Genomic DNA, 11,398 nt, shown 5'->3' with positions numbered 1-11,398 from the left:
ATTCACGGCCTAAGATGAAAAACTTCATATCATTGATTCCACAAAACAATATTTTTAATTAAAATACTTAAGCAAACTAAACAAAGAAATATTCACCCTTTAAACAGAGAATCTTTAAAGGCAATCAATGTAAAAGTAAAAGATGATATTCACGAAAATAACCAAGAGAACAAGTATAAACACCAGAATAATAATTCCCATGCTGAGAATAAGAATATATATACAAAGTATAAACAGCTCTAAAAAAAGATAAAAAAATCAAAGCAAAGAATCTAAAAGAAGATCAAGATATAATTCTATTTAATAATCTAATTTCACCTACCAAATTTAAAGAAGGAGGAGGAGCCATATTTGATGATCTTAAAAGAAATCATCATAAAGCCATTCTTGGCAGCAAATTAATTATACCCTTGTTAATTAATAATCTTCGTCTACCTAAACGTCCATAAATAATATTAGATAAACAAAATAAACCAGAAGAACATAAACCATGACCAACCATTAGAGAAAGAGAACCTACACAACCTCATCAATTCATAGTCATCAATCCACCAATAACCATTCTTATATGAGCAACAGAAGAATATGCAATTAAAGACTTTAAATCAACCTGACGAAAACAAATAAATCTTACAATAACACCCCCAGATAAACCTAAAGACAATCAAAAATAATTAAACTTTAAACCCAAATAAGAAATAACCTTTATAACACGAAAAATACCATAACCACCTAACTTTAATAAAACACCAGCAAGAATTATTCTACCTGAAATAGGGGCCTCTACATGAGCCTTAGGAAGTCATAAATGAACCAAAAACATAGGTATCTTAACTAAAAAAGCCAAAATTATAAATTCATAAAACATAAAATAATAAGAACCAAAATCAACCAATAAGGGAAAATATAAAGTATTAGAAAAATCATAAACCTTAAATAAAACTAATAATAAAGGTAATCTAGCAACCAAAGTATAAAAAATTAAATAAACACCAGCCTGCAAACGCTCAGGTTGATAACCCCAACCCAAAATTAAAAGTAAAGTAGGAACTAATCTAGCCTCAAAAAAATATAAAAAGAAAGAAGACTTAATCTAGCAAATGAACAATAAAGCATAATTATTAAAATCAAAACCATAAAAACAAAAAAATTAGAATGATATGAACTTAAATAAACTGAACCTCTAGCAGTGATTATTAAAGAACAAATCCAAAAACTAAGTAAAATTAAACTAAAAGAAAAATAATCAATACCAAAATAATATCTAATTATATTCAAATCAGCATATGAATAAACACAAATTATAAAAACAAAACCCGACAGAAACATTAAAGAATGAACCAACCATCAACAATTATTTAATAAACAAAGAGGGATCAAAAAAATAGTTATAAATAAATACTTTAACATAAAGATAAACCAAAAGAATTAAAAAAATCATTACCATGAGAACGAATTATTGAAACTAAAATAGAAAGACCTAAAGCACCCTCACAAACAGAAAAAACTAAAAAAATAACAGGAAAAAAATAATCATAATCAAACTCAATAAGAAAAACAATAACTAACATAAATAAAGAAAGAACAATATATTCTAATCTCAAAAGAACCATTAATAAATGTTTACGTTTAGAAGGAAAAACATAAACACCAGCAAAATAAATCAATAAAGAAGTAAAAATAGAGAATACAAACATTAGTTTTAATAGTTTAAAAAAAACGCCGGTCTTGTAAACCGGAAATAAGTCCAGCCCCCACTTTTAAAACTTCAGAGGTGGAAAAGCTTCCATCATCGGTCCCCAAAACCGGTATTTTAAATAAACTAACCCCTGAAAAGATCAAAATAATAATTATATCATTATCAAATGTAATAAATATTAATTTTATTAAATTAAGACACCCAATATCAATAATGCTTTTTATTATCCTTCAAACCTTCCTAGTTGCATTAATAACAGGAACAATAATAGAAAGATATTGATTACCATATATTTTATTTTTAACATTTCTTGGTGGTATACTAGTATTATTTATTTACATTACAAGAATTGCATCAAACGAAATATTTCAGCCTAAATCAATCACTATAATTATTACATTAATAATGTGAGTATTTATCATATTAATATTAATTATTCTAGATATATCTATATTTATAGACTTTTTCAAAAACACCGAAACTATAAATATTGATAATTCAATCAATTATCAAGAAATAACAATATCTTTAGAAAAATTATATAATAGACCAACATTCATTATTACAATAATAATAATAATTTATTTATTTTTAGCACTACTAGCAGTTGTTAAAATCACCAATATTAATCAGGGACCTATTCGTAAAATAAGATAATTACTAATGAATAAACCCTTACGATTAAGACATCCTTTAATTAAAATTATTAATAACTCTTTAATTGACCTACCTGCCCCAACAAATATTTCATTTTGATGAAATTTTGGATCCCTATTAGGGTTATGTTTGGTAATTCAAATCGTAACTGGACTATTTTTAGCTATACATTATACATCAAATATTGAAATAGCATTCAGTAGTGTAGTACACATCTGCCGAGACGTAAATAATGGTTGAATTATCCAAACCTTACACGCAAATGGAGCATCTATATTTTTTATTTGTATTTACTTACATGTAGGACGGGGAATTTACTATGGATCTTATATATATATACATACCTGAATAATTGGTACAGTGATTTTATTTTTAGTTTTAGCAACTGCATTTATAGGATATGTCTTACCCTGAGGCCAAATATCTTTTTGAGGTGCAACAGTAATTACTAATTTATTACCAGCAATCCCATACTTAGGAACAGATTTAGTCCAATGAGTATGAGGAGGATTCGCTGTTGATAATGCAACATTAAATCGATTCTTCACATTCCATTTTGTATTACCATTTATTATTGCTGCTATAGCAGCAATTCATTTATTTTTTCTTCACCAAACAGGATCTAATAATCCTCTTGGACTAAATGGAGATATTGAAAAAATTCCATTCCATCCATACTTTACCTTTAAGGATTCTATTACATTTGTAATAATAACATCATTATTAATTATACTATGTTTAATTAATCCTTACCTATTAGGAGATCCAGATAACTTTGTACCTGCCAACCCATTAGTAACACCAGTTCACATTCAACCAGAATGATATTTCCTATTTGCATATGCAATTCTACGATCTATCCCTAATAAGTTAGGAGGTGTTATTGCATTATTTTTATCAATTAGAATCTTAATAATTTTACCATTTTATAATAAAACACCATTCCGAGGCATTCAATTTTACCCTATTAATCAAATTTTATTCTGAATTATAGTAGTTGTTGTATGCTTACTAACGTGAATTGGTAAACGACCTGTTGAAGAACCTTATATTATAATAGGTCAAATCTTAACAATTATTTACTTCACATATTTCTTAATTAATGTCCATGTCGCAAACGCATGAGATAAATTAATTAAGGAATAAAGTTAATTAGCTTAGGAAAAGCATATGTTTTGCAAACATAAAATTAGAAGTTTAACTCTTCTATTAACTTTTCTCAAAAAATTTCACTAAACAAATGAGATAAATAAAATCTTTAAACCAACAAAGAAAATAAAAAAATTCAAAGATAAAGGTAAAAAACTTTTTCAAGCTAAGTACATTAATTTATCATAACGGAACCGTGGTAATGTTCCACGAACCCAAATAAAACCATAAGATATAATAGCAAGCTTAATAAAAAATATAAAAGAATAAAAATCACCGCCCAAAAAAATTAAAGCCAATAACATTCTTATGAAGACAATTATAGTATATTCAGCTAAAAAAATTAAAGTAAAACCACCCGCACCATACTCAATATTAAATCCTGAAACTAACTCAGATTCCCCTTCAGCAAAATCAAAAGGAGTACGACTAGTTTCAGCTAAGCAAGAAGCAAAACAAGCTAAAGCTAAAGGAAAAGAAATAATAATAAATCAACAATAAAGCTGATAGTTTATAAAATCAAACATATTAAAACTACCAATTAAAATAATTAAAGACAATAAAATTAAAGCTAAACTAACTTCATAAGAAATTGTTTGAGCAACAGAACGAAGAGAACCTAATAATGAATAATTTGAATTAGAAGATCAACCAGCAATTATAACAGTATAAACACCTAATCTAGTACAACATAAAAAAAATAAAAATCCATAAGAAAAAGAACACATATAAGTTAAATAAGGAAAAATTACTCAAACGGCTAAAGAAATCATTAAATTAAAAACAGGGGAAAAATAATAAAGTAGGTAATTAGATATAATAGGAATTGGCTGCTCCTTACAAATTAACTTAATAGCATCTCTAAATGGCTGAGGAATTCCAACAAAACCTACCTTATGTGGACCCTTTCGAATCTGAATATAACCTAAAACCTTACGCTCTAATAAAGTTAGAAAGGCAACATTAATTAAAACACAAATAACCAATAAAAGAAAATTCAAAATAAATATAAATAAATCATTAAGTATCAATACTATTTGTAGAAAAAATCTACATAAATGAATTCTAAATTCAACACATTAATCTGTCAAAATAGTAAATAAATTAATATTAATCAATATAACAAAAAATATTTTAACCATATGGTCCTTTCGTACTAATATGGATTAACAATCTTAGGATAGAAACCGACCTGGCTCACGCCGGTCTGAACTCAGATCATGTAAGAATTTAAAGGTCGAACAGACCTAATCATTGGGCTCCTGCACCCAAAATTTTTCTTAATCCAACATCGAGGTCGCAATCTGCTTTGTCGATAATAAATGATATAATAATGAAGAGTTTATCTATTCTTCATGTCACCCCAACAAAACATCATCATTAAATATAGAAAGACAAACAAAAAACTATATAAAAGTAAAATGTCAAGCTCTATAGGGTCTTCTCGTCCTAAAGAAGAATTTAAGCCTTTTGACTCAAAAGTTAAATTCAAAAATTTATTAAGAGACAGTTGATTTCTCGTCAAGCCATTCATTCCAGCCAGTAATTAAGAGACTAATGATTATGCTACCTTTGCACGGTCAAAATACCGCGGCTCTTTAAAAATACGCTCAGTGAGCAGGGCAGACCTCAAAATATAAACAAGAGGACATATTTTTGATAAACAGGCGGAAATCAATTTTGCCTAGTTCCTTATAATAAGTTCACAAGGTAAAAATTTCATACAAATAAATATACTAATTTTATCATTATTACAAAAATTTTAAAATTAAATTAATAATCTTAATAAAAAACCTAAAATATTTATAAAATCAAAATAAAAAATAATGAACTAAAACGTAATCTTAAAGATAGCTGGTTTAAAGCTTACTATTATATTTCTATAAAATAAATTATAGGTTATTAACTTCAAAGCTTATCCCTTAAAGAATAAATAAGTTAATATTTTTACTTAAAAAATTAAATAAAAACAAATAACTTTAAAAAATTAAATTTTTTCTTAAGAAACTAGATATCTTGGGAAACGATTAACATCTCATTTCTATAAATAATTTAATAATAATTATGATACATTAACTATAAATTATTTATAAATCAACCCAAATCGAGACAAGTAAAATAAATACTAAAATTTTGATAAACCCTGATACAAAAGGTACAATAAATAAAATCTACTTAAAAAAATTTAAAATAATATTTCATAAATCACTTACATTACCAATAAACTATAATATAAAAAATCAATTCTATAAAATATACTAAGACAAAAATACAATAAAATTATTTATATTAAATAATTAAATAAACAAAAAATAAATATAATAAAGTAAATAATCAAGATATCCTGATTTGCATAGAAAAATTTTCAGTGTAAATAAAACACTTTACTAATAAGTTATATCTTGAAACTCTTCCTAGATACACTTTCCAGTACATCTACTATGTTACGACTTATCTCATCTAAATTGAAGCTACTTTAAAATAAAATAGAATAATCAATAATGAGAGCGACGGGCGATGTGTACACATCTCAGAGCCAATATCAGTTAAATTAAATAAATTAAATTACTATCAAATCCACCTTCATTAACAGTATTTCACTATCAAACCCGTTATAAACAAAAATCTATTGTAACCCACCTCCCCTTAACTATAAGCTGCACCTTGACCTGAAATATTTTATAATTATAAATCTTGAGAATTATAACTCTAAAAAGATTCTCTGATAACGGAGATATACAAACAAATAAATTAAGTAGAGTAAATCGTGTATTATCAATCATGGGGTAGGTTCCTCTGAATGGAATGAGATACCGCCAAATTCTTTGGGTTTTAAGACCTTAACTAGTAGTACCCTGGTAAATATAATTAACATTTAAAATAATAGGGTATCTAATCCTAGTTTATTATTTACATTTCACAGATTCATAAAAAGGGCCACAAATAAATTTTAACATTTCACCTTACAAATTTATATTTCAACCCTAATAATATAAACAACTGTTTTAACCAATAATATTCACTTGTATCAATCGTATAACCGCGGCTGCTGGCACGAATTATGCCGATACTAAATCAATTGCTAAATCCAAAATCACTTGATAATTAAATCAAATTACTGCAAAAAGAACATTTAGTCTAACAAAACTTACATATAATACAAAGAAAAAGTGAATAAACAAGCAAGAATAAAACTTTTAAAAATAAAAAATAAAAAAATTTTAAATCTATTAATTCAGGAAAAAATAAAAGATTCAAATATTTAAAGAAAAAAAAGAAAAAACCACAAACATTAACAAAAAAAACCGCCCCTATGTATGACCACAACAAATTCTCTATTATATATAATTAAAGATTAATATGGAACATGTATAGCAATAAATGTGTTTCCCATCCCATGGGATATTTTATTTGAATCAGCAAAATTGAAAATAATAATATGGTCGATGCTATTGCTTGGACAATAAAATATTTAATTGATGATTCATTTATTATTATATTTTTATTTCTTGTTAGGAGCGGAATAAATTTTTTAAAGTTATTTTTTCTTATTTAATTTTTTAAGTAAAAATATTAACTTATTTATTCTTTAAGGGATAAGCTTCGAAGTTAATAACCTATAATTTATTTTATAGAAATATAATAGTAAGCTTTAAACCAGCTATCTTTAAGGTTACGTTTTAGTTCATTATTTTTTTTTTGATTTTATAAATATTTTAGATTTTTTATTAAGATTATTAATTTAATTTTAAAATTTTTGTAATAATGATAGAATTAGTATATTTATTTGTATGAAATTTTTACCTTGTGAACTTATTATAAGGAACTAGGCAAAATTGATTTCCGCCTGTTTATCAAAAACATGTCCTCTTGTTTATATTTTGAGGTCTGGCCTGCTCACTGAGCGTATTTTTAAAGAGCCGCGGTATTTTGACCGTGCAAAGGTAGCATAATCATTAGTCTCTTAATTACTGGCTGGAATGAATGGCTTGACGAGAAATCAACTGTCTCTTAATAAATTTTTGAATTTAACTTTTGAGTCAAAAGGCTTAAATTCTTCTTTAGGACGAGAAGACCCTATAGAGCTTGACATTTTACTTTTATATAGTTTTTTGTTTGTCTTTCTATATTTAATGATGATGTTTTGTTGGGGTGACATGAAGAATAGATAAACTCTTCATTATTATATCATTTATTTATGTTTGTTATTTTGATCCATAATTTATGATCATAAGATTAAGTTACCTTAGGGATAACAGCGTAATTGTTTTTGAGAGCTCATATCGACAAAGCAGATTGCGACCTCGATGTTGGATTAAGAAAAATTTTGGGTGCAGGAGCCCAATGATTAGGTCTGTTCGACCTTTAAATTCTTACATGATCTGAGTTCAGACCGGCGTGAGCCAGGTCGGTTTCTATCCTAAGATTGTTAATCCATATTAGTACGAAAGGACCATATGGTTAAAATATTTTTTGTTATATTGATTAATATTAATTTATTTACTATTTTGACAGATTAATGTGTTGAATTTAGAATTCATTTATGTAGATTTTTTCTACAAATAGTATTGATACTTTATGATTTATTTATATTTATTTTGAATTTTCTTTTATTGGTTATTTGTGTTTTAATTAGTGTTGCCTTTTTAACTTTATTAGAGCGTAAGGTTTTAGGTTATATTCAGATTCGAAAGGGTCCAAATAAGGTAGGTTTTGTTGGAATTCCTCAGCCATTTAGAGATGCTATTAAGTTAATTTGTAAGGAGCAGCCAATTCCTATTATATCTAATTACCTACTTTATTATTTTTCCCCTGTTTTTAATTTAATGATTTCTTTAGCCGTTTGAGTAATTTTTCCTTATTTAACTTATATGTGTTCTTTTTCTTATGGATTTTTTTTTTTTTTATGTTGTACTAGATTAGGTGTTTATACTGTTATAATTGCTGGTTGATCTTCTAATTCAAATTATTCATTATTAGGTTCTCTTCGTTCTGTTGCTCAAACAATTTCTTATGAAGTTAGTTTAGCTTTAATTTTACTGTCTTTAATTATTTTAATTGGTAGTTTTAATATGTTTGATTTTATAAACTATCAGCTTTATTGTTGATTTATTATTATTTCTTTTCCTTTAGCTTTAGCTTGTTTTGCTTCTTGCTTAGCTGAAACTAATCGTACTCCTTTTGATTTTGCTGAAGGGGAATCTGAGTTAGTTTCAGGATTTAATATTGAGTATGGTGCGGGTGGTTTTACTTTAATTTTTTTAGCTGAATATACTAGAATTGTCTTCATAAGAATGTTATTGGCTTTAATTTTTTTGGGCGGTGATTTTTATTCTTTTATATTTTTTATTAAGCTTGCTATTATATCTTTTGGTTTTATTTGGGTTCGTGGAACATTACCACGGTTCCGTTATGATAAATTAATGTACTTAGCTTGAAAAAGTTTTTTACCTTTATCTTTGAATTTTTTTATTTTCTTTGTTGGTTTAAAGATTTTATTTATCTCATTTGTTTAGTGAAATTTTTTGAGAAAAGTTAATAGAAGAGTTAAACTTCTAATTTTATGTTTTCAAAACATATGCTTTTCCTAAGCTAATTAACTTTATTCCTTACTTAATTTATCTCATGCGTTTGCGACATGGACATTAATTAAGAAATATGTGAAGTAAATAATTGTTAAGATTTGACCTGTTATAATATAAGGTTCTTCAACAGGTCGTTTACCAATTCACGTTAGTAAGCATACAACAACTACTATAATTCAGAAAAAATTTGATTAATAGGGTAAAATTGAATGCCTCGGAATGGTGTTTTATTATAAAATGGTAAAATTATTAAGATTCTAATTGATAAAAATAATGCAATAACACGTCCTAACTTATTAGGGATAGATCGTAGAATTGCATATGCAAATAGGAAATATCATTCTGGTTGAATGTGAACTGGTGTTACTAATGGGTTGGCAGGTACAAAGTTATCTGGATCTCCTAATAGGTAAGGATTAATTAAACATAGTATACTTAATAATGATGTTATTATTACAAATGTAATAGAATCCTTAAAGGTAAAGTATGGATGGAATGGAATTTTTTCAATATCCCCATTTAGTCCAAGAGGATTATTAGTTCCTGTTTGGTGAAGAAAAAATAAATGAGTTGCTGCTATAGCAGCAATAATAAATGGTAATACAAAATGGAATGTGAAGAATCGATTTAATGTTGCATTATCAACAGCGAATCCTCCTCATACTCATTGGACTAAATCTGTTCCTAAGTATGGGATTGCTGATAATAAATTAGTAATTACTGTTGCACCTCAAAAAGTTATTTGGCCTCAGGGTAAGACATATCCTATAAATGCAGTTGCTATAACTAAAAATAAAATCACTGTACCAATTATTCAGGTATGTATATATATATAAGATCCATAGTAAATTCCCCATCCTACATGTAAGTAAATACAAATAAAAAATATAGATGCTCCATTTGCGTGTAAGGTTCAGATAATTCAACCATTATTTACGTCTCGGCAGATGTGTACTACACTACTGAATGCTATTTCAATATTTGATGTTTAATGTATAGCTAAAAATAGTCCAGTTACGATTTGAATTACCAAACATAACCCTAATAGGGATCCAAAATTTCATCAAAATGAAATATTTGTTGGGGCAGGTAAGTCAATTAAAGAGTTATTAATAATTTTAATTAAAGGATGTCTTAATCGTAAGGGTTTATTCATTAGTAATTATCTTATTTTACGAATAGGTCCCTGATTAATATTGGTGATTTTAACAACTGCTAGTAGTGCTAAAAATAAATAAATTATTATTATTATTGTAATAATGAATGTTGGTCTATTATATAATTTTTCTAAAGATATTGTTATTTCTTGATAATTGATTGAATTATCAATATTTATAGTTTCGGTGTTTTTGAAAAAGTCTATAAATATAGATATACATAGAATAATTAATATTAATATGATAAATACTCACATTATTAATGTAATAATTATAGTGATTGATTTAGGCTGAAATATTTCGTTTGATGCAATTCTTGTAATGTAAATAAATAATACTAGTATACCACCAAGAAATGTTAAAAATAAAATATATGATAATCAATATCTTTCTATTATTGTTCCTGTTATTAATCCAACTAGGAAGGTTTGAAGGATAATAAAAAGCATTATTGATATTGGGTGTCTTAATTTAATAAAATTAATATTTATTACATTTGATAATGATATAATTATTATTTTGATCTTTTCAGGGGTTAGTTTATTTAAAATACCGGTTTTGGGGACCGATGATGGAAGCTTTTCCACCTCTGAAGTTTTAAAAGTGGGGGCTGGACTTATTTCCGGTTTACAAGACCGGCGTTTTTTTAAACTATTAAAACTAATGTTTATATTCTCTATTTTTACTTCTTTATTGATTTATTTTGCTGGTGTTTATGTTTTTTCTTCTAAACGTAAACATTTATTAATGGTTCTTTTGAGATTAGAATATATTGTTCTTTCTTTATTTATGTTAGTTATTGTTTTTCTTATTGAGTTTGATTATGATTATTTTTTTCCTGTTATTTTTTTAGTTTTTTCTGTTTGTGAGGGTGCTTTAGGTCTTTCTATTTTAGTTTCAATAATTCGTTCTCATGGTAATGATATTTTTAATTCTTTTGGTTTATCTTTATGTTAAAGTATTTATTTATAACTATTTTTTTGATCCCTCTTTGTTTATTAAATAATTGTTGATGGTTGGTTCATTCTTTAATGTTTCTGTCGGGTTTTGTTTTTATGATTTGTGTTTATTCATATGCTGATTTGAATATAATTAGATATTATTTTGGTATTGATTATTTTTCTTTTAGTTTAATTTTACTTAGTTTTTGG

At 26.2% G+C, this 11,398-nt stretch overlaps 1 long non-coding RNA gene across 1 annotated transcript in view; it reads left to right on the top strand.

Moving 5' to 3' along the window:
- The first annotated feature begins 7,185 nt into the window (after positions 1–7,185).
- Positions 7,186–11,398, top strand: part of LOC126306432 (uncharacterized) — a 122,510-nt gene continuing 118,297 nt past the window's right edge. The window contains exon 1 of the long non-coding RNA XR_007553531.1: positions 7,186–7,857. This is a non-coding gene — a long non-coding RNA (uncharacterized LOC126306432). The remainder of the gene's footprint in view (positions 7,858–11,398) is intronic.

The sequence above is a fragment of the Schistocerca gregaria genome, unplaced genomic scaffold, assembly GCF_023897955.1.
Source record: "Schistocerca gregaria isolate iqSchGreg1 unplaced genomic scaffold, iqSchGreg1.2 ptg000333l, whole genome shotgun sequence".
NCBI classification, from domain to species: Eukaryota; Metazoa; Arthropoda; class Insecta; order Orthoptera; family Acrididae; genus Schistocerca; species Schistocerca gregaria.
Note: the sequence above shows the minus strand (reverse complement) of the source record. Positions and strands in the feature narration are given on the sequence as shown.